We start from the raw sequence: 25,196 nt of genomic DNA, 5'->3' as shown, positions 1-25,196 counted from the left end.
ATATAGTAATTCTATATTCTATTTAGTAACATGTTGGGTATTACAAAAGTGAGCTGCGGAGTTGACATTCCTGTCATTGTTCCCTCACCTTGGATCTTGAAGTCTTGGGATTAACATGCAGCAAATAAAACATGGCTGAAATGGTTACAAATGACAATGTGACTCAAAGCTAAATTTAAAAAGGTGATTCACCCTCCACCTTATTCTCTGTAATACTTGTGCTGGACCCTGAAGCCACTGTGCAAGAAATTCAACAGTCTGAAGCTTCCATGCTATAAGTGAACTTGAGCCATGTGTAAAGCCTATGTCCAGGGGAATTCTGGTCACCTCATGGTAGGAAGGTATGCTGCAATCCCAAAGTCATGTGGTTTGAATCCACCAGCTGCTTTTTGGAGAGAAGGATGGGCGATCTCCTGCTGTGCAATTGAATGCCTCTGAAAACCCACAGGAGGATTAGCTATGTTCTGACTTGATGGTGAAAATCAAGAAACAGCAGCATGCCAAAGTAGAAAAATAAAAAACTGAAATAAAGCTTTGTCGTCTTTGCCTCCAAGGAGCACTCTGCCTGTACTTTCTCCAGGACATAACTATTTGTTCTTTTGGCAGTCTGTAGAATATTCAGTACTCTTCTTCAACACTACAATTCAAAGGCATTAAGTCTTCTGTCATTCTTTTTCATTGTCCAGCTCTCAGATGCACAGCAAGTGATTGAAAAGACCATGACCTGAATCAGGCCCACCTTAGTCTTCAAACTGACATCATTGCTCCTCAGTAATTTCCCTGGTGACCTGGTGGTAAGGAACTACACTGCCAGTCAGAAGGGGTGTGGTTAGAATCCACCAGTTGCTCCATGGGACAATCTCCTCCTATGCAATTTACTGCTCTGAAAACCCTTTAGAGAGTCAGTTATGGGTCTGCTCTAAGTTGACAACAGCAATAATATTTGTGATTACAGCAATGCAAAGAAAGACCACAGTGAAACCTATTGCATAATTATCTACACAGAAAAACCTCAATGACAATAAATTTCAAATGTGAAGAGGCTGTGGAATAGCGGAATGTCTTACACATGTTGCTGGGAGTAGAAATTTGTACAATTACATTGAAAATCAGTTTATATTTGTTTACTACAATTAAAAATAAATTTAAATTAAGTCTGCTAATATTCATATATCTTATGACTCATCAAATTCATCTCTAGTTGAGTACTCCAAAGAAAATCTTGCGGATGCACCACAGAAGAATATTACATGAATATTTAAAGCCGAAACTTGGAATAAACAAAACAAATGCTCCTGAATGGGAGAGTGAACGAAAAAAAGTTGGTATATTCAGTCGAAGAACATTATTGTGTGGTCAAAATCAATAAAGAGCTATGATTATAGTGTGGAGGAATCTTAACAGTATAAAATTTAGTAAAAAAAAAGAATCTCAGAATATTATATACTCTGTGAAACTAATTTATAAATGTAAAAACACACACATTTTGAAATAGATGCAATTGCAATAAAATTGTGTAAAAAAATTAAGCCAAGATATGATGAATACACTTTTCAAAATATTGATTACTTTGGTTGAAGCAAGACAAGAAGTGGGAGAAGAAAAAGCACAGGCTAGATATGAGATGGACTCTGGATACTTTTTACATAATTATAACATAAGTAATTCAAATAGCTGAATAAAGTACATATGTAAGAATAGACCAAAGGGTTTTGCCCAATGATTACAATTAATTCAATTCTGGCAAAATAACTTGAATTCCTGAATTCAATTGAGTTTTTTACATGATAAAAACAAGTATCTCAGAAAATTACATTCAGACTATATCTTGTGAAAACCAATTGTTTCGTAGTCATATAGACATGTTGGAGTTGGGTTGAGAATTGACAAACGGTAAGAGGATAGTTATTGGCTGAAACTTCCCTGAGCAAATTAAGATAGGTTTAGAACAGTGCTTCCCAGGTAGAGTAGTTCTCCTCTCAGAGGGGCATTTGGCAATATCGGAAGGCATTTTTGATTATCAAAATTTAGGAGAGAGTGAATAGAGGCCAGGGATACTTCTAAACATACCACATGGCACAGGACCACTCTGACAACAAAGAATCATTTAGTCTAAAATATCAGTAGTGCTGACAGAGACAGAAAATCTTGTGCATAGTATCAGTTACTACCTTCTATTACTGGATTTTTTCTTTTTAAATTGTGAAGTGAAGAATTTATTCTGAAAAAGTGTATTTTGAAAATAAACTAATATAATAATAAAGAAAATAAAGAACTGTGATATGCTTCTCAGTGTCTTTTACCATAAAGTGGGCTTTAAGACTACATGGACTTTATGATTCTAGAATTTATTAAAAATGTGAATGCCTGATAAAATAAAAAATGAGGTCATATACTCTTCACCAAATCTAAGGCAAGCTTTAAGGTATATTAGAATTGGGGCTAAAATGTTTTATTTATATGTTATTAAAAGGACCAATAACAGATTACCTACCTGTTTCCCCCATCAGATTATTACGGCAATAGATTTTTTTTCTCAGTCATCTCATTCAATTTATTCTGTGATAACAGGTCTGCTAGTAGTACCCAACAGCTATTAGTGGTATATATAAATAGATATAGATATAGTTATATGTCATTGAGTCAACTGCAACTCAGTGATCTTATGCACAATAGCTCTGAACCTTGCCCTATACTTAGACAGTTTGACTCTCTCCAATACACCCACCTCATTACCCCAGTTACTGTGTCAATTTCATCCAGGATCTTCCTCTCCTACACTGTCCCGCCATCCTTCCAAGCATCATGTCCTTCTTCAAGGACTGATCACTTCTGGAAACATGCCCAAAGTATGTGAGACAGAGTTTAAAAATCTTTGCCTCCAAGAAGCAAGTTGGTCTCACCTTCTCCAGGACTTGTCTGTTCTATTGGCAGTCCATGGTATGTTCAATGCTCTTCTCCAGCACCACGACTAAAAGACACCGATTTTCTGTGTGAATAATTGTAGAATAGATTTCACTGTGGAAGCAAACCACAAACCAGCTAGGGTTTTTTACAAGAATTTTTATCTATTAGTCTTTTATGTTTCTGTTGAACCATTTAAAGAATCTTGAATCCTCCTAAAGCCAAGGTAATTTTTGTTGCTGGTTTTTTTTGTTTGTTTGTTTTAACTGAATTGTCTTATTATGTGCTGTCAAGTTGATTCCAAGCCACCTTGACTTGATGTAGAGCAGAATAAAATACTGCTTGGTCTTGCAATTGCCTCAGAATCTTGACTAGGCTTGAGCCCCTTGTTGTAGCCTCTGTTATCAATCTGTTCCATAGTCTTCCTCTTTTCCTGGAACACACCCTTCCTGATAACATGTCTGAGCTCGTAGTGTCCTTCCTACTAAGGTGCGTTCAGATTCTACTTCTTTCAAGACAGGTTTGTTTGTTCTTCTGGAAGTACAATATGGATTCAATATTCTTTGGGAACACCATCATTTAAACGCATTAATTCTTCTTGTTGTTGTTATGTGCCGTTGAGTCGTTTGTAACTCATAGTGATCCTATGTACAACAGTCCTAAACCCTGCTCTATCCTGTGCCAATCACATGGCCTCTGACATACCCATCCTGATTACCTCAGTCACTGAATCAATCCACCTCATAGAGGGTCTTCCCTCCTGTGCTGTCCCTCCACTCTACCAAGCATGATGTCTCTCTCCAAGGACCTGTCTCTCCTTACAACATGTCCAAAGTATGTCAGATGAAGCCCCAGAATCCTTGCCTCCAAGGAGCAGCCTGGTTTAACCCTCCCCAGGATGAATCTGTTTTCTTGGCAGTCCAGGGTACACTCAATACTCTTCTCCAGCACCACAGCTCAAAGGCATCAATTCTCCTTCTATCTTCCCTAGTCATTGTCCAACTCTCTGATGCATAACAAGTGATTGCAAAGACCATGGCCTGTATCAGGCACACCTTAGTCTCCAGAGAGACACCATTGCTCTTGAATACTTTAGAGAGGTCCCTAACATCAGACTTTCCCATTGCCCATCGTGATACGTTTTCCTTATTCATTGTCCAGATTTCATGTACAGATGAAATGTTTGAAAATTCTATGGTTTGGACCAGGCTCAACTTGGTCCTCAAAGAGACATCTTTTCTTCTTAATACTTTAAAGAGATCTTTTGCAGCAGATGTGCTTAAAGCAGTTCGTCATTTGGTTTCTTAACTCCTGCTTCTATGGGTGTTAAGTGTAGATCCAAGTAAGATTAAATCCTTGACACCATCAACCTTTTCTCTCTTTATCATGATGTTGTTTATTAGTCCAATTGTGAAGATTCCCCCTCCCCCATTTACGCTGAGGTTGAAGTGTAATCCAAACTGAAAGTTGCAGTCTTTGATCTGTAAGTCCTTCAAGTTCTCTTCACATTCAGGTAGCAAGGTTGTGTCAACTGCATATCAGAGGCTGTTGAAATAGTCATCCAGTCTGATGCCAAATACTTCTTAATATAGTCCAAGTTTATTTGCTCAATCTACAGACTGAATATGTATGATACAAAATAAAACTCTGCTTGACACCTTTCCTGACTTTAAACTATGCAGTATCCCCTTGTTTTGTTTGAAGAACAAAATGAGTTGATTTTCACCAAAAATATGACATCTCAAGTGCAAAGTTGGATAGTTCTGAAGTTATGAGTTTAAAAAAAAAAGATCCTGGGTTTCTGTGTATCAACACAAAATGTTAAATCAGGTTAGAGCCCTCTAACGTGGTGATCTAACATTAGTGGTACAAACATTATCTACAAGTCTCCTTTTTAATTCTAAGTAATTTGTTATATTTTATTTTCACAGTAGGCACATAGGATTAAGTGATTAGCATAGATGACTTTAAAACAACTCTCTAGTTTACTCTATTTTCTTCTTAGAAGAAAGACGATTCTCTTCTAAGCTCACTTTGAGGGAAACACTGAGTAATGTTTTCCATGGCTCAGTAATAAATATAATAGGATTTGGTGAAAAGAAAATTTGCTTTTGTTATTATTGTGATTATTATTGTTGTTGTAGTAATGTGCCTTCAAGTTGCCTGTGACTCATAGTGTGTTTGTAATGACCTTTTGTATTCTTTATGGATGATATTTTTGATATCTTCCCATAGCTCATCTGGTCTTTGTTCATTAGTGTTCAAGGCTTCAAACCTGTTCCTGGGTTGATTTTTAAATTCAGAGATGATAGACTCATGATAAAAGTTTGATTCCTATGGATTTGGCTTGACTTTCTTTAGCTTTAATTTGAACTTGCATATGAGTAGTTGATGATCTGTTCTGCAATCAGCACCTGGACTAGTTTTCACTGCTGACTTTGAACTTCTCCGATGATTCCTTCCACAGACATAATTGATTTGATTCCTGTGCACACCCTTTGGTGAAATCCATGTGTATAGCCTGCATTTATGTTTCTTATAAAAGGTATTTACAATGAATAAACCATTGATTATTCAGAATTCTATCATTCTATCTTCAGCCTCATTTCTATCACCATCCTGTGTTTTCAGACTACTGATCGTTCTTTCTGGTTCCAAACTTTTGTGTTCCAGTCATTCATTATTATTATTACTGCTTCTTGGTTGCATGTTCAATCAATTTCTGACTGAAAAAGTTGGAAGAAATAAATTTTTCCTCCTTTTGGACTCTTGTTATTGGTATATAAATTTGACAGATAGCTTCCAGACAACTCAGCAATCAGTTTACATGGGGATGGGACAATACTTCTAATAATTATGACCTTTATTTTTCTCCTTTAAGAACTTAAAGTACAGGGAGCACAGGATTACTAGCTGGCTTGTAATAATATCCTGGTGTGTTTAATTTCCAAAATTATTTTAAGAGTGGGCAAAGAAAGGGTTATAACTAATCAATAGTAATGTAATTACTCCTAATAAAATAGTTTGGAGGGCTGTAGTAACTCAGTAATCTTTACTATTGAAGCCCTGGAATGCCAGAGTAAACTGTAATTCACCATTAGTACAACGTGGGTTTCACTAAAGAAGGTGAGGTTTACTATTTCTGAATACTAGTGCGTTTCACTAAAGAAGGTGAGGCTTACTACTTCTGAATACTAGTATTCGGGAATCAACTGCAGTTGAAAATTCATACCACAGAGGATTTCTAACACTATGTATTGTTTCCTTCACAGAAACACAGCAATTCATTACAACAGTGAAGTCCTCCACGAAGGAGGACAAGGATTCTGGGTTAGAATTTTGGTGAATGTACTTCCAGGGCAGCTCCTTGAAGGCAAGGATTCTGAGGCGTTGTCTGACATACTTTGGACATGTTGTAAGGAGGGACTGGTCCTAGGAGAGGGATATAATGCTTGGGAGGGTGGAGGGACAGCGACAGGAGAGGAAGGCCCTCTATGAGGTGGATTGATTCAGTGACTGGGGTAATAGGGATGGGTGTATCGGAGACAGTGTGATTGGCTCAGGACAGAGCAGAGTTTAGGGCTGTTGTACATAGGGTCCCTATGAGTCACAAGTGACTCGACAGTACATAACAGCAACAACAACTTCAAGTGCAGCCATTACTTAAAATACCACCAAAACACAAACCAAAATATGATCCTGAGTATGATGTTGTTTTTGTTATTGTTATATGTTCCCTCAAGTTGAGTAAGACTCATAGCAACCCTCTGACCAGTAGATCTGAACTTTGCCCTATCCTGTGCCAAACTCTTTAACCTGTGACATACTTAAGTCTATTGCCACCATCACTGTGTCAATGCATCTCAGTGGGGGGTCTTCTTCTCTTTTGATGACCCTCTACCTTTCCAAGCATAATTTCTTTTCCCAAGGAATGGACCCTCTTAACAATGTGCCTAATGTAAGTGAGGTGAAAGTGCCTACTAGGATAGGAGCTCCCTGATTATACTTTTTCCAAGACACATTCGTTTGTTCTTTTGGCAATCCATGCGATATTTAGTACTCTTCTCCAACGTTTCAAAGTATATTTCATCTGAATTTAGACATCATCTTCCTAATAGATTTGATGCATACTGAAGACCAGATGAATTGTGAGGTGGGATCAGTAGCATCATACATGATGAAAACAAAAGATCATGAAAAGAAAAGGAAACAAAGAAAAGATGGAAGCAGATTCCAGAAGAGACAGATGAAATTTGATTTAAAACACAGAGTAGCTAAAGCAAATGGAAGAACTGTTGGAGTAAGAGAACTGAACAGATTTCAAAAGACAACTTGAGAAAGAAAGGCAAAGTGTGATAATGAAGTGTGCAAATACCAAATGGAGCTAGAAAACAAAAAGAGAAGAACATGCACAACATTTATCAATTTGAAAGGACTGAAGAACAAAGTCAAGCCTTGAATTGTAGTACTGAAAGATTCTGTCTGCAAAATAGTTAAAAAGATGATGAAAAAATACACAAAGTCATTATACCAAAAAGAATTCATTTATGCTCAACCATTTAAGAAGGTAGCATAGACACAGTGAGTGTAACAATGGGCTTAAGCTTATCAGAGACTGTGGAGATGGTGCAGGACAGGCCAAGGTTCAGAACTGCTGTTCATAGGGTCACTATGAGTCATAGTCAACTCAATGGCACCTAACAACAACAATAATGACAACAACATAAAATCAAGAACCAATGGTATTGAAGGAAGAAGTCCAAACTGCACTGAAGCCTTTGGTGGAAACCAAGCTTCAGGAATTGACATAATAAATAAGAAATTCCAACAAATGAAGACAGCCTTGAAAGTATGCATTCTTCTATGACAGGAAATATGGAAGATAATCATGTGGCCAACTGAGTAAAAGAGATCACATTTAAGCCAATCTCAAAGAAAAGTGATTAAACACAATACAGAACTTATGTAATAATATCATACACAAGTAAATAATGGTGCAGATAATTTTAAAATGGCTAGAACATTACATTAGCAGGGATTCAGGAGAAAATTTGTGAAATGGAAGACATCATTGCTGATGTTGAATAGATATTGGCTGAAAGCAGATAATACCAGAAAGATACTTGCCTGTGTTTACTAACTGTGCAAATACATTCAAATATGTGTATCGTGACCAATTATGTAATATTGTGTAGAATTGAAATTCTAGAACACTTAATTTTGCTTATTTGGCTCTAATATAGACCAAAAAGTAGTCCTTTGAGTAGAACAAGGGAATATTGCATAGTTTGAAATTAGGAAATGTGTATATAGGGATTGTATCATTTAATTATATCTAGTCAATCTGTATTATGAACAAATAACTTGAGAAATAGAACTATATGATGAAGAATAGATAATTTCAGATTTGGAGGGAGACTCACCAATAAGGAAGTGAGAAAATGCCTTCAGAAAGAAAAAGAAAATCTTCATATATAGACTAATATGATAAATATCATGATAAATGGGGGGAAAAATTGAGGTTGTCAAAGATTTCACTTCACTTGGATCAGCCATCAGGACCCATGAAAACAATCTTGAAATCCAATGGCATATTGCAATGAGCAAATCTGTTACCAGGACCTTGCTAAAGTGTTAAAGAGCAAGGATGTCAGTTTAAAGATTAAGGTGCACCTGATCCAAGCTATGATCTTTTAAGTTACTTTATATACATGTGAAACTTAGATAATGAGTTGATTCCTTTTTTGGCTTTGGCAAAGAAAATGTGATATACCGTGGTGTACAAGAGAACAAATAACTGTGTCTTGGAACAAGTGGAACCAAATACTCTCTAGAAGCAAAGTTAGTCATATTTCATCTTACATACTTTGAGCATGTTATTAGCAGAGGCTGGTGTCTGAAAAGGGAAAACATTATGCTTGATAAACTGGATGCCCATGAAGAAGAAAAAAATGAGGTCTCTCAATGAGGTAGACTGACAGTAGTTGTAAAAATGAATTTCAAAGCACAGCAGATATTGTGAGGATGATGTGGGACTGGTCAGTGTTTTGCACGTAGGGTGGCTGTGAGTCACAGCCAATTTGATAACAATGACAATTTAATGCTGGAAAAGGTTTCAGTGGACATTTCAGGTTAAGACAGTGTAGGAAATAAGACGTGATGATCTACTTCCCAACACCAGTCAACTGAAAACCCTATGGCATATGGGTGTTATCTGTGAGCTGTCATAGAGATAGGACATGAGTGGGTGACCTTTCGTTCTAATATGTGTGTGATCACAGTGAGTGTAGGACTGACTTGATGGCAGCTAGGAGCAGCAACACTAGTTGTTGGTCAGTATTTAGTCCCAAGTAAAGACTGATGTCAGAGCAAGTAAATGTTCTTGGAATTAACGAATGAATGTGGACATGTTTGAGCTGTGCTGAGGAGAAGAATAATTATTTGGAAACAACAGAATTGATGCCTTTGAGCTGTGGTGTTGGGGAAGAGCACTGAACATCCATGGGCGGCCAAGAAAATGAATAGAAATGTCTTGGAGAGGGTGCAACCAGAGTATTCTTTGGCAAGAATGATGAGGTAATGCCTAACATACTTTGGACATATTGCTAGGAGGTGCTATTCCTTGCAAAAGAATGTGATGTTGGGAAGGGTGGAGGGTCTGTGAAGGAGAGGAAGACTCAACCAGGTGGATTGACAAGGTGACTGTTGCAGTGGGATCGTGTGTGTCAGGAAGTGTGAGGATGGTTCAGGACAGGACTAGGTTCAGATCTTTTGTTTATAGGGTCTCTATGAGTCATACTCAACTCAATGGCAATTGACAATGACAACGAGGAATACACAGTAAAAGAGGAGTGAACATACACAGACAGCTTTCTCTTAACCCATTCAAGGTATACTTTTAGTAAAACTATGCCTGTCATAATTTATTTTCTCTGGATAAATTGGTATGTGGCCATTTTAAGGATAGATTGTAGGCTTTTGGCCCAAGAGGTGAAGTGGATAAGGAGCACATTTCTCCAATTATACCAGAATCTTCCATTCAGTATGAGGGGCGTGGGCAGGATCCATGCACCACTCATCTGATTGATGGGGAACCAAGTCCCCATCCGGCCATGTGCCGAGGCTATAGTACCAGGCAAGATGGTCAGGAATGAGGTCTAGTTTTTCCAGTTCAGCTTAAACATCTCAAGCAAACAAAAAAAGTAGAATTACTGCTTGCTCTTTAGGGGTGACCATTCTGGCTGTGTTTATTTGCTGCGGAGCAGAGACAAACTGGTCAGCTCAGCTCACTAATGACATCTTAGCCACCAGCTGGGCTGCCAGGTGGTCTGCCTCACTGAACTGGCTACTATAAACATCATATTGACTGCTCCTGTCATTGACCCGCCATTTATTTCAGATACAAAGTGATAGCTTGTATGTGCTCACCAGTTTGCAGGAACAAATGTTAGACAGACACAAAGGTTAAGAGCAGAAGCTGGTTTACTTGGAACAAATGAAGCTTAGGTTTCCGGGCCTTTCACTTTCCAGACCTCAGCTGGTGGAAGAGGCTGGCAGGGGCCCGAGACATGTGCATTGAATCAGGTGGTCCTGTAAAATTTCCAGTAAAATTAGGCATTTTTGTATAATTTCTCTTGAAAAGGACTATCTCTTCCCCCAGCCCAAATATCTAAACTTCTAGTCTCAGAAAACCCTGGTCTTGCCATGTTACAGGTAACTATTTTTTCAAATTTAAATTGCTTACAGAAAGAAAACACAAAACTAAGATTTGTGTCAGATATGGCTAATTTTCCTCTAATTTCCATCTTTCCTCTTCTCTTTTGGAGCTTGGGTGGGGTTATTGTTATTATTGTGTTCTATCCAGTCAGAACCTTTCAGCAGGTTTTCAGAGGCAGTTAATTGCATGGGAGGAGATTTCCCATCATGCTTCTAAAAACTCTATGAACTTTGATAAACGACGATAGTTATAGAAAAGCTTCAGGCCTTTTGTTCATAGGGTCGTTATGAGTCATGCTAGACTCGACAGAAATCAATAGCAACATCAAACAGAGCAGCTCATAGATTCGAACAGTGTGCCTTAGAGTTGGCAGTGCAACTCCTCACCAGAAGGCCAGCAGAGCTTCTTCATTGAATTTTGTTGTTGTTGCGTGCCGTTCAGGTAGAACTGACTCACAACTGGCTCTCCAGTGGGTTTTCAGAGGCTTTAAATTACACAGGAGATTGACTATCTTTCCCCCAGTGAGCTGCTGGTGGATTCAAACTGCATGCCATAGGACTGACTGATTGACTTCTTACCATTAGGCCACCAGAATTCCTTAAAGCCTACAGCACCCAGTGTTCCCAGGCAGTCTCCTATCCAAGTCCTAACACGTCTGGCCTTGCTTGACTTCTGAGATCCAGTGAGATTGGGCACATTTAAAGACTCTGCCGTAGTGCCACAGGTTATTGCTTTCTTATCTTCTTTAAAGATTGTAACTTGAATGAAAGTTTGCAAATAAAATTGATTTTCAATTCTACCATTTATAAGCAGCTTGTTTTAGAACACTGATTATAATATACATAATGTAATTACACCACTCCTACTTCCTTCTTGTGATCCTTGCTTCCATTCATCCTCCTAAACCTACTCCTTCAAATGTTGCCTTTTTGACCTTATACAATTGATTGTTCTAAAGAATGAGACACTTAGTGTTACTATGTTCACCTTACAGGTTTGTCTGGCTACAAGTTAAGGCATAGGGGTGACTTTTAGTCCCTGTTTGAAGGGTGACAAAGGCCCATTATCTTGAGAGTCCCACAAGCCTCTATAAGACCAATAAGCCTACTTGCTGTATCCAACTCTAGCCAAGATATTCTACTATGATCGTTTTTAGAAGGATCAAAAGTGGTACTTGAGCACCAAGTAGTTAGGTTCTGACACTATGGGTAGCTATGATCTATCCAAAGTTTTTGTAGGACATATTTACAAGATACAAACCTAGAGCATAATGGACATAAATGAAGTCAGCTGCTCAGTTCATGATGCCCCAGTGATCCTGTTTGTGGTTGTTTCCCTAGCTCTGCTCATATGTGATTGGTTCAAAGGTAGAGAGTCCAGCCTTGGGCTTGTCCAATCAGACTGTTCGTCCTGAGAGATAGACAGTTGATGGCAATGAACCTGACACAGATGGGGAAGCCTTGACGTAGCCTTCTCTGTGCTCTTCCTTTATCCTTAGTCCCTGCTTTGCATGAACCACCTCAGCCTCCTTCCCCGAGCTCCCTTCTTGACTTATGTTAGCCAGAATTTGTTTCTTTGGCTTGCACCCAAATGACCTTGACCCCTAAAGAAAACAGTGTTTTCTTCTCTTATGTGTTTGCTTGCTTTACATAATTCTGAGAATTGTAAAATGGATAAAAACTATGAGTTTACTGTTAAAGCAGAACAAAACTGTGAAGACAATGTAAAACACTGAGACTAAATGAACACATTTTGCACAGAAAAAAAATGCATATATAGAAACCATGTATCAAGCCTACCATGTTTCAAGGATCTTTAATAATGAAAGATAATTAAATAAATAAAATAATGAAAGACCACAATGCAAGGAGACCTTGACCCAATTATAGCAATGTATTAGCCCCCTTGACTTCATAGTAACACTATCGTAAAAGAGATGTTTGGTGAGCTGCTGGCCTGTTTTTCCCTCGAAGGAGTACTTTCTTGTTAACACACCAAATGTGCTAATTATAAGGCAGTTTTCGGTTTAAAGCAATCCCTTGGTATAAACTCCTGAGAATAGTCTTATCTATACAGCTTTAAAAACTGCAGTCACATGGGTTTAGAAACATAAACAATTATGTGGATATGTGTGGGAATAGATATTGTAAAAATAAAAATTATATTTACCTTCAGTGGATAAAATGGACCATGTTTTGTTCCTGGTCACACTTTATCCCACTCACCTTCATTTTATAGGGACATTTTTTCCCCCTTTAAAGAAATCTCTTCCAACTATAATAAAAACCTCATTGATCCTTTCTATGGAGACATTCATAACCAGATCTTTGATGAAATGCCCCATAATGGTTCTAAATGAGGTATATTGAGCTGTTTTGTCAATTCATTGCAGGAACAGTGGCATTGCCAATATTAAATGTGAGGTAAACCGCTCTTAGGAAAATTATTATTGAAGCAGTGTAATCTTTGCCTTTTAAAGCTAAAGTTTTGTATTTGGGATCCTTTATTACAGCTTGAAAATTTCAACACTCTATTAAGTAATGAAACGGAAACTGCCATTCACTGGGAAGCCCAGTTATCGAGGGCTGGCTTTCTCTGAAGGGACTTCTTAGATACTTCATTTCACTTTCTTTTCTCAGAAAAAAAATTCATTTCTTCATTCTTTTCTTAATTCTTCCACTAATTATTTGTTTCCTTTAACTAACCAAACCCAACAACAACCAAAAAGCAGTTGCCCTGAAGTCAAGTCCAGCGTATGGCAATGTCATGAGTATCAGGGTAGAACTGTGCTCCATAGAGTTTTAAAGGACTGAGACCTTTCAGAAGAACACTGTTATTGTTAGTTGTCATCAAGTCAACTACAATTCACAACAACACTATGAATAATAGACTGAGAACTTGCCCTATGCTGCTCCTTCTTCACCAGCTCTGCCATTCTTGAGCCAATCGTTACAGTAATTGTGTCAACCCATTTTATTGAGAATTCCCTTTTTCTGGCCTTTCCTAGAATGAACTCCCTGCCCCCCCTCCCCTGAGAACTGGCCCCTCTTGACAACAAGCTCAAAGTTTGTGAGACAAAGTTTTACCATCTTTGCCTCAAATGAGCACTCTGGCTGCTCTACATTCAAGACAGATTTGCTTGCTCTCTTGGTAGACCACATACAAGTAAAATCCTGCTGAAGATTATCCAAAAACAACTGGGATAGTACATCAACAAAGAACTACCAGAAATACAAGCTGGATTTAGAGGAGGCTGTGGCACTAGGGACATCATAGACAATGTCAGGTGGATCTTGGCTGAAAGCAGAATGTCTTTCTTTGTCTCATTGACTGTGCAAAGGAATTTGACTGTGTGGATCACAACAGATTGTGGCTAAAGTTGAGAAGAATGGGAATCCCAGAACATCTGATTGTGCCCATGAGAAACCAGAAAGCAGTTCTCAGAACAGAGCAAGGAAACACTATGTGGTTCAAAATTGGAAAGGAGTGCATCAGGGATACTTCTTTGTCTCCAAATACTTTCAATCTATGTCCAAAATAAATAATTTGGGAGTCTAGGCTTTATGAGGAGGAATGTGGTACCAGAATTGGGGAAAGACTCATCAGCAACCTGTAACATGCAGATGACAGAACCTTGCTTGTTAAAAATGAGGAAGGTCTAAAGCATTTACTATAGAATGTCAAGGACTGCAGTCTTCAATATGGATTGAAGCTCAACACTATGAAGACAAAGATTCTTACCACTGGTCAGTTGGCAGCACCATGGCAGATGGAAAAGGGATTGAGATTGTTAACAATTTCAGTATGTTTCAGTCCACAATCAACAATCATCTTGGCAGACCATCATTAAATTCTATTCTCTTTACCAACAAATACCACAATTCTAAGGCATGGAAAGTGCCTCTCGGTATATTCAAACCTCTAAACTTTTGGTTAGCGGACAAATGTTAACCGCTTGTGTTACCTAGGGACTCCACGTATTTAACTACTTTTTTACAAGATATCTGTCATGTCCATCAGATGAACATACAGGTAAAGAAACTGACATTCCTTAACATAGGGAAGGAGGAATGCCAGTAATTTTTGAAGCTTCAGGGAAGAGAATTGGTACAAGTATTTTCTCTGAAAAATTTGTACGTTTTCATGACTCTGAACCATTATACAGCAACGAAAAGTCTTACCAACTGGATGAGCTATCTCTTAGTCCTTTATGTTTGGCTATGTATGTCTTTGCTTTCAAAAAGTACATCTTCTAAAATATGCTGCCTGCATGTGTTTACTGCACTCCTTGGCCTTCTCTATATTGATAGGAAACTCATTACTTTTGTTAAAGAAATAAATCCCTACTGTTTCTCACTCAGTAGAACATTGCAAATGTTAATAACTTTGAGTCAGAATTGACTCATAGCTGACCCTCTAGGAATTTTTCACAGGCTGTAAATCGCACAGGAAGAGCTTGCCCGTCTTTCTTGTGCAGTGCAGTGCACTGGTAGATTTGAACCACCTGCCTTTGGGTTGCAGTGCAACTCTTTGCCCACAAGGCTGCCAGGGCTCACTTATTACAAGTGTAGCCTCAGGAAAAGCAGTTTCACTGAGAAACAGTGCCTGAAGCCTTGATCCCCAAATGAATTTTAGTCTGGGGCTTACACCTGAAATCCTGTTTTCTTTTCTCTGATCCTACTATTTTAATTCCTTGCTGTGCCTCTGAGTAGTTGTTATAGATGCCTTTCACGCCTCTCAGCGTGCCCTCCAGGACCTCCCCAGGTAACTTCCATGCTTGGCTCAAGGCCTGCATGGTATGTAGTTTGTCAGTCAGATCATTCCAAGCACATCCTCTCAATTCAATAAAAATATATCAAGTTGTTCTGGTATGATGTGGTGACTGAGAATAAAGAATAACAGAAATAAAAATAAACAAAAAAATTACAATTTTATTTTAGATTTATGGAACAAAGATGAGGCATGGTCATGCAAGATAAGATTTCTGCAGGTTCAGCATGAGTTCAGGTGGGAAGTAATAAGGCATTTTCCCTTTTGATTTTCACTCAAGAGTTTAGATTCCATAGTATCACTAGTTTGAGTGCCCATTTCAGGGATATAGTCCCTCATTTCCTTCCATATGGAATCACAGAGGTTTCATAGCTGACCCCCCAGGGAGTTTTCAGAGGCTGTAAATCTTCTGGGAGGAAATTGCCTATCTTTCTCTCATGGAGCAGCTGGTGGATCCAAATTACTTGTCTTTACGTTCACAACACACCTCCTTACCCACTAGGCCACCAAAGTTTCTGTGAGCAGCCCTGAATACGCAATCATTTGTATTTTCATTATCTGTACTCATATTGGGGTATGTTCACATGAAAGCTGTATTCTGGATGAAGGGCATCTCTGGCCAAGTTTGCCTTTTCCACCAAAATTCTGTAGTGAGAGACTAAGATACCTTTCTTTTGTCTTCTTCCTTTGAGTCCAGACTTTGAAGGAAAAACAGATTTCCAAAAGATGTGTTGCATTAAGAAAATCTATTGTCAAGGTCCTCTTCAAGGTGTTTAAAGACTAAAGTGCACCTAATTCAAGCCATGGTCTTTTCAGTACTCACTATGCATTTGAAAGTTGGACAATGAATAAGGATGACAGAAGAATTGATCCTGTTGAGTTGTGGCATTGGAGAGGAGCACAGAAAATCTCAGGGACTGCCAAAAGAACAAACAAGGATGACTTGGAAAAGGTGCAACCAGAGCACTCCTGAGAGGAGTGGTGAAGGGTGGTGAAATTTCATCTCTCATATTATGGACATGTTCTTAGGAGACACCAGTCCCTGGAAAAAGACACCATGCTTGGAAAAGTGGAGGGTCAGCAAAGAAGAGGAAGACTCTTCCTCAACAAGACGGATCAGCAGTGGCTATAACAATGAGCTGGAGTATGTCAGAGATGATGAGGATGACACAGGATAGGTCAGAGTTCAGATCTTTTGGTCACAGTCACTGAGCCATAGAGGACTCAATAGTACATAACAACAGAACATTTCTTGGGATTTTAAAGTTGTGATTACATATGAAAAAGTCCAACCATACTATAAATTATTAATTGATATTGATGTCCCATCAGTCAGGACAGTGCATTTATAGGTAGATAGAAGTCAGAGAAAGCCAGGCATCCTAATTGGCACTCTGGAGGGAAGGCTACTCAGACAATTCTAGCAGAAACCCTTTTCCGTATGGTACACGGAGTATATTTACCCTCCAGACAGTATTAATTTCACTGAAGCCCTGGACAGCTTATTGTTCTAGGGCCAGTTTTCAGGAATTGCCGAGTAGGGAGTGCCAGCCATCTGTATCCAAGACACAATAGTGTTAAACAATGGCCAAGAATTTGCTCTCGATTTTACAACTTGGACTAGGTTCATCTGGACAATTTCTTCCACTTCTCTTTCCTGAGGTCACCTACACAGTTAAACTACATTGACAGATGGCATGGCAGGTTGAGGACAATCTTACTCAGATTTTTTGATTCTTATCCGAGAGGCTGGGCTCTAGGAGGAGAAATGCAGGATCAGGACTGGTGGAAGATCTATCAAAAATCTGCATTATGCAGATGACACAACCCTCCTTGCTGAAACTGAGGAGGACCTGAAGTGCTTGCTGCAGAGGGTTAAGGACTGCAGCCTCCAATATGATTGAGGCTCAAGGTCAAGAAGACAAGATTCTCACCACTGGACCAATTGGCAGCATCAGGATGGACGGTGAAGAGATTGTTAACAACTTTAGTCCTCTTGGCTCCACGGTCAACACTCTTGGCGCCAGTAGTCAGGAAATAAAAAAAAAACATATTGCGATGGGAAGGGCTGTTAGGGACCTCTCCAGGAAACTGAAGAGCAATGGTGTCACTCTGGAGACAAGGTGCGTCTGATATAGGCTATGGTCTTTGCAATAACTTGTTATGCATCAGAGAGTTGGACAATGACTAGGAGGATAGAAGGAGAATTGATGCCTTTGGGCTGTGATGCTGGAGAAGAGTATTGAATGTACCATGGACTGCCAAGAAAACAAAGAGGAGAGGGTTAAACCAGGCTACTCCTTGGAGGCAAGGATTCTGGGGCTTTGTCTGACATATTTTGGACATGTTGTAAGTAGGGACGGATTCTTGGAGAGGGACATCATTCTTGGGAGGGTAGAGGGACGGTGCAAGAGGGGAAGACCCTCTATAAGGTGGATTGATTCAGTGACTGGGGTAATTGGGATGGGTGTATCAGAGGCAATGCAATTGGATAGAGCAGGGTTTAGGACTGTTGTACATAGGGTCGCTATGAGTCACAAGCGACTCGATGGCACATAACAACAACAACAACAACAGCAGGAATGGCTGGAATGTCTTGATACTTAGACTTCTCTCTCCACCTGGTCCATCCTCAAAGAAGGTAGGGAAATCTTTTTAGGATGTATTTCTTACTCTTTTTGTTTCTTACTGTTGTTTTCTTTGGGCGTACATTATGCTCATCTATTAATTTACTGGCTGGTAGTTTGAAAGCTCCTCAGAAGAAAGTGGCTCTTGTGAAGAATACAGCCAATAAAACTTGACAGAGCACATGGGGTCCTCATGAATTGTAATTGGCTTGGTGACAATGGTTTGTGGTGGTTTTCTGATATTCGAATGTTGTTATCAGCTCTGCATATCACGTTGAAACCTTTCCCATTTCACCCTCACAATCTCTACTGAGCTTAAACGCATTATTATAGTCTGTGTCAGTCTATCTCATTGTGAGTCCCTTCTCCTTTGTCCACCCTCCACATTTCCAAGCATGCTGTCTCCTTCCAAGGACCAACCTCTCTTAATGACATGGACACTTCTCTCAGAGCAGAATCTTCAGGCTTGTTTGTGGGTCATTAGGAGATATAAGAGCTTTTCATCATTTTCAACCCTTATCAATACCAGGGTCTCTTTTATCCTTTCTTCTCTGTTAGACATGATTAGAAAGGTACAGAGAAGAGAACTACCAAGAAACAGTAAGAAGAATATTGTTAGGTGTTACTGAATTAGTTCCGAGTTGTAAGAAGTCTGTGACAGCAGAATGGGATTGGTGATAGAAATGAGGCTGAAAATATAATGACTGAATTTTGTCTTTTCAATGATTTATTCATTTATATACAAAGGACAACTTTATACATGAACCTCACCTGATAGGCTGCCTAGGAATCAGATTGAAAGGAACCATTGGAGAAGCTCAATACTGGCAGTCAAACTAGACCAGAGAGAGACTGTAGGTCACACTCCTATGCAAGTTCAAATAGAGGCCAAAGAAAAGGAAAATAAGTCCATGAGAATCAAGATACGATCTTGAGTCTATTCCATCTGAATTTCAAGATCATCTTAAGAATAGGTTTAAAGCATTGAAGACCAAATGAATTATAGAATGATATTAAGGATATCATCCATGAAGAAAGCAAAGGTCATTAAAAAGACAGAAGAGAAAGAAAAATCCAAAATGGATGTAGGAAGAGACTCTAAAAAAGTACATTCCAGTGTCAAGAAGCCAAAAACAAAAGGAAAATATGCTGAAGGAACTGAACGTATTTCAAAGGGCAGTTCACAAGACAAAACAAAGTATTATAATGGAATGTGCAGAGAGCTGGAATTAGAGAATAAAAAGAGAAGAACTCACTCTGCATTTCTCAATTTGAGAGAACTGAAAACCAAATTTAAGCCTCAAGTCGTAATATTGAAAGATGTTATGGGCAAAATATTAGATGATCCAGAAAGCCTCAAAAGAAGATGGAGAGAATACACAGAATCACAGTATCAGAAAAGAACTCAGTGACATTGAAAAATTTCAGGCAGGACAATACGAGCAGGAGCCAATGATAATGAAGGTCGAAGTGGAAGATGCATTGAAGGCATTGGCAAAAACTAAGGCCCCAGGGATGGATAGGATACCAATGGAATTATTTCAATTATCAGATGCAGCCCTGAATGCGCACATCAGTCTATCCCTGGACATCTGGAGGACAGTTGTCTGACCAACAGATTGGAAGAGGTCTATATTTGTTCCCATTCTCAAGGAGGTGATCTAACTGAATGTGAAAACTATCAAACAATATCATTAACATCAAATGCAATCAAAATATTGCTGAAGGTCATTAAAAAGTGGCTAGAGCAATACACAGATGGAGAACTGCTCGGAGTTCAAGCAGGATATAGAAGAAACCATGTCTCCAAGGATATCATTGCTGATGTCAGCTGGATCCTTGCTGAAAGTAAAGAATACCAAAAGAATGTCTATTTATGCTTTATTGACTCTGCAAAGGCATTTGATTATGTGGATCATAACAAGTTATGATTATGTTATGCCTAACATTGAGAAGAATGGGAATCCCAGAACACTTAATTATACTAATGAAAAACCTAACCCTAGACCAGGAGGCTAGTGTGTGAACAGAGCAAGGGAACACTGTTGTTGTTGTTGTTATGTGCCGTTGAGTCGTTTGCGACTCATAGCGACCCTAATGTACAACAGCCCTAAACCGTGCTCTATCCTGTGCCAATCTCATTGCCTCTGACACCCATCCTGATTACCCTAGTCACTGAATCAATCCACCTCATAGAGGGTCTTCCCCTCCTGTGCTGTCCCTCTACTCTACCCAGCATGATGTTCCTCTCTAAGGACCTGTCTCTTCTTGCAACATGTCCAAAGTATGTCAGACGAAGCCCCAGAATCTTTGCCTCCAAGGAGTAGCCTGGTTTAACCCTCTCTAGGATGAATCTGTTTGTTTTCTTGGCAGTCCATGGTACATTCAGTACTCTTCTCCAGCACCACAGCTCAAAGGCATCACACTACATGGTTTAAAATTAGGAAGGAAGTATATCAGGGTTGTATTCTCACTCTGTACCTATTCAATCTGTATACTGATCATATTATTTGAGAAGCTAGACTCTTTGAAGAGGAATGTGGCATAAGAATCAGAGGGAGCCTCATCAATAACCTGTGTTATGCAGATGGCACAATCTTACTTGGTGAAATTGAGGACTTGAAGCACTTGTTGCAGAGGATCAAAGAATACAGCCTTCAATATGGATTGCATCTCAATGTCAAGAAGACAAAGATTCTTACCATTGGACTGATAGGCAACATCATGATAAATAGAGAAAAGACTGAAACTGTCAACAACTTCATTTTACTTGGATCCACAATTAACATGCAACAGACAGGAAGTCAGGAGATGTATTGCACTAGGGAAATCTGCAGTAAGGGATCTCTCCAAATTGGTGAGGAGTAATGATGGCAGTTTGAGGACTAAGGTACATATGAATTCAGGTCATGGTCTTTCTGATCACTTGCTATGTAGCTGAGAGCTGAACAACAAATAAGAATGACAGAAGGAGAATTGATGCCTTTGAGCTGTGGTGTGGGAGAAAAGTGCTGTACATCCCACGAGCTGCCAAAATAACAAACAAATATATCTTGGAGAAGGTGCAGCCAGAGTGCTCTTTGAGTCCAGCATGATGAGGCTTCACCTCACATACTTTGGGCATGTTGCTAGAAGGTACTATTCTTTGAAGAGGAACAGGATGCTTGGAAAGGTAGAAGGTCCCTGAAGGAGAGAAAGACTCTCGACCATGTGGCTTGACATAGTGATGGCTGCAAAGAGCTCTAGTGAGTGTGTCAGGAAGTGTGAGGATGGCGCAGGATAGGACAGGATTCAGATCTGTTGTTCGTAGAGTCACTATGGATTGTACTTGACTCAACGACTCCTAACAGTAACAATGACATGACACTAGAGCAAAACACTGCCATATCTTACATTTGTGTTCAAATTTCACTTTAACAGGGAAACCCCTGTTCATGGGAACCTCAGGAAAGTAGCATGCAACTTCTCTGCTCTGAGTATGATAATTGGAAAAATACTGGCCTATGTTTGTCAGAGGTTTTACACCATGATCTCAAATACATTTTTCAGGATAAGTTACTGTTTTCCTTTCCTTGTAGTGAAGACAGCTCTTCAGTAAAGATGTCCATGGCCCTTACATGTCTAGGGTAACTTGTGAGAAATCATTCTTTCTCTACCTCAGACCTTGATCTGGTCACTCATTGAGGCCACCTGGCCCCTGTCACAGATACTAGGCAACAAAAGCCAGCTCATTATTCTCTTTCACTGTTCAACAGCTGCGCTAGGAGAAGGTAGGGACAGAGGAGACAGGCCAGGGGAAATGAGAACAAAATGAGTGAGGCCAGTTGCATGGAAGCGCGTGAGATGGAACAAGGGGAGAAAGAAAGCTGGAGAGAGAAAGGCCAAATTATTCCTTCTGCTGCCCTGCACCCGGCCTGTCTGGTTTTCCTATCTGCAGAATCTCTCGCTTTCTCTAGGGCACATTAAAAAGTACTGGCAACAGAGAACAAGTATTGAACTTGAAGCTCTTTTTTAAATCTTGCCAAATTTCAGTCCATAATTTATTTTCTAATAGTGCTCTTAATCTTTTTTCCTTTTAAAACCCTCAATCAATATTGATCACCAAATGCTTCCGTACCTCTCCAAAAAGAGTTGAACTTGCATCTTGATCAGCCTTATTGAGGGAACATTAGGGCAAATATTTGTTCTTATGTGATACCGTTGGCTGAGTCCTTAAATAAGCTGAATTTGTAAATAAAATGGAAAGATAGCTACCTTTTATTCTGTGCAAGGCACTGCGTTAAGGTTTGTGTGTATTGTGCCATTTATTTTCATCTCAACTCTATGAGATAGCTTGCAGAATTATTCACAGAAGGAGAAACTGAGTCTAGAATGATTAATTGACTAAGGCTATATAAATGGTAAAGGAGCAATGTGGGTTATCCTAGACTCTGGTTCACTAAATGAACAGGAAAGATCAAAACATGTGAACTCTCTTTCCATTACTCGAATGTTTACACCCTGTATTTACAATGCTGTTGCTGTGTACTATCAAGTCAACTGCTACTCATAGTGACCCTATGAATAACAGAACTGAACCTGACCCTGTCCTGTACCTTCCCCAACCACCTCTGACTCATGTGAGCCCATTGCAGCAGTCACTGTGACAATCCACCTTGTTGCAGGTCTTCCTCTCTTACACTGACCCTCCACATTTCCAAGCATGATGTTCCTCTGCTTAAACAGGACACTTCTAATAACAGGCCCAAAGTAAGTGAGATAAAGCTTCACCATCCTTACTTCCAAGGATAACCCTGGTTGCACTTTTCTCTAAGACATATTTGTTTGTTCTTTTGGCAGTCCATGGGATGTTCAAAACTCTTCTCCAACAGAACAACTTAAAGGCATCGATTTTAGTTGTATTAACAGGTCTACCTTGTATGCCCATTTAAAGTATTACCCATGGTATTATCTTCTAGGATAAATCTTGAAATGCTCTTTTTGACAATTAATTTGACACCCTTCCTCTTCAATTTGTCATTCTCAGCACAACAGTAAAATTGTCTGATTCAAAGCGGGCAGGGCTAGACCATCTCAGTCCACTAATGCCTACAATGTCGATCTTTATGTCTTCTATTTCATTTTTAACAACTTTTTAAATTTTCTTAGATTCATATTCATTCCATGTTCCAGCCGACAAAGACCTCTTTAAAATGCTAAAGAACAAGGATGTAAGTTTAAAGACAGCTTTACCTGATCCAAGCCATGGAATTTTCATTTGCTTCATATGCATCTGAACATTGGACAATTAAAATTTTCATTTGCTTCATATGTATCTGAACATTGGATATTGAACAAGGAAGGCCAAAGAAGAATTGATGTCTTTGAATTGTGGTGTTACAGAAGAGTACTACATGTTCTATGGGAGACAAACAGACAATAAACAAGCAGATATGTCTTGAAGAAAGTGGAACCAGGGTGTTCCTAGGAAGCAAGGGTATCAAAGCTTCATCTCAGATACTTTGGGCATATATTGTCAAGAGGGGCAAGTCTTTCAATAAAAGCATCGTACTGGGGCAAATACAGGGTCAGAAAAGAAAGGAAGCTCCTCAACAAAATAGATTTGCATAGTGATTGTAATAATGGACTTGAACCAGGTGGAGATCTTGACAATGACCTATATAGAACAAGATTTAAATCTGTTGTTCACAGGGTTGCTAGGACCTTAGTAGACTCAGTGATACCTAACAACAGTGACACCCTGACTTGTGGACTATCAGGTTAGCTAACATTTCTTATTTATGATAGTGGCAAAAACAACAACAAAAAACAACCCTATTTTCTCAAATTAATTTTGAATACCTGGCAGTAACAAATGTTGAGGTGCAAGGTAAGAGTAACACTGGCGATGAGGTTTAAGGTTAGATGTCAATATTTCTGGGCCATGAGTGTCAGTGGTTTAGCAATTATGTAGTTTGGCAATTAGATAGTGATGTACTGTTGTTAGGTGCTATTGTTGAGTTTGACTATGACTATGAACAATGGTTCTGGACCTTGCCTTATCCTGAAACAACCTCAATGTTTCTGACACATCTAACCATTACCCCTCCTGAAAGCATGCCCAAAGTAAATGAAATAGAGTTTCAAAATCCTTGCCTCCAAGGTGTAACCTAGTTTCACCCTCTCCAGGACAGACTTGTTTTGTTCTCTTGGCAGTCCCTGTATGTTCACCTTCCATTTTGGGATCTGATATGATCATCCTCCTTTTAGCATAATTATCTTGTCTTTGGAACCCAACCATGTGAATGAAAGAGGAGAGAGTATATTTAGCATGCATTTTTTGTGCAAAGGACTGGACCAGATAACATACCTAGGTTATTTCATTTCATTAAAATAGCTACTTACTGTCTGCATGTTGTTAGGAGGGACCAGTCGTCCTTGGAAAAAGATAATCATGCTTGGAAAGGTAGGGTCAGTGGAGAAGAGACATACCCTCAGCAAGATGGATTTACAAAGTGACTGTAAAAAGGGCCAGCGTATATCAGAGATGATGAAGGTGGCAGAGTGTAGGGGAGGACTCAGGTTTGTTGTTCATAAGGTAGCTAGGGTTTGTAGCTGACTCCATAGCACCTAACCACATCAACAGCCATCTGAGTTCACATACAATCAACAACTCTTCTAAGAGAATGTAGCATAGTGGCCAAGTTCTTGGACTCTGGCTTTAGGCTCTTGAGTTCACATCCCGATTCTCCTATTTACGTTTTTCTACTTTAGAAAGTGAACTATCATGGCTTAGTGGTAGGATGCTGAACGTGTTGTACTGCCAGCCTAAAGGCACATGGTTCATAGCTGCACAATGAAGGTAGGATTGCTCCGTGGGCAATCTCCTTCCATGTGACTTGTTGTTGTGCACCATAGAGTCAGAACTGACCCATAGCTGACCCTCTGACAGGTTGGAGGAGACTGTCCATGCTTCTCCCTCAGAGCAGCTGGTGGCCTTGAACCACTTGCCTTCAGGGTTGCAGCACATCTTCCTGCAGCTAGGCCACGAAAGCTCCCTTCCATGTGATTTATTGCCTCTAAAAACCCACTACAGGGTCAGTCATGAGTTGGTTCCGACTTGATGGTACATAACAATATACTTTAGAAAGGTTCTCTATACCTCAACTCCCCCTTTTTGAGAGGATATCATAGCTGTA

This window comes from Elephantulus edwardii, unplaced genomic scaffold (assembly GCF_000299155.1).
Source record: "Elephantulus edwardii isolate Elephantulus edwardi_28Jun2011 unplaced genomic scaffold, EleEdw1.0 scaffold00001, whole genome shotgun sequence".
NCBI classification, from domain to species: Eukaryota; Metazoa; Chordata; class Mammalia; order Macroscelidea; family Macroscelididae; genus Elephantulus; species Elephantulus edwardii.
Note: the sequence above shows the minus strand (reverse complement) of the source record.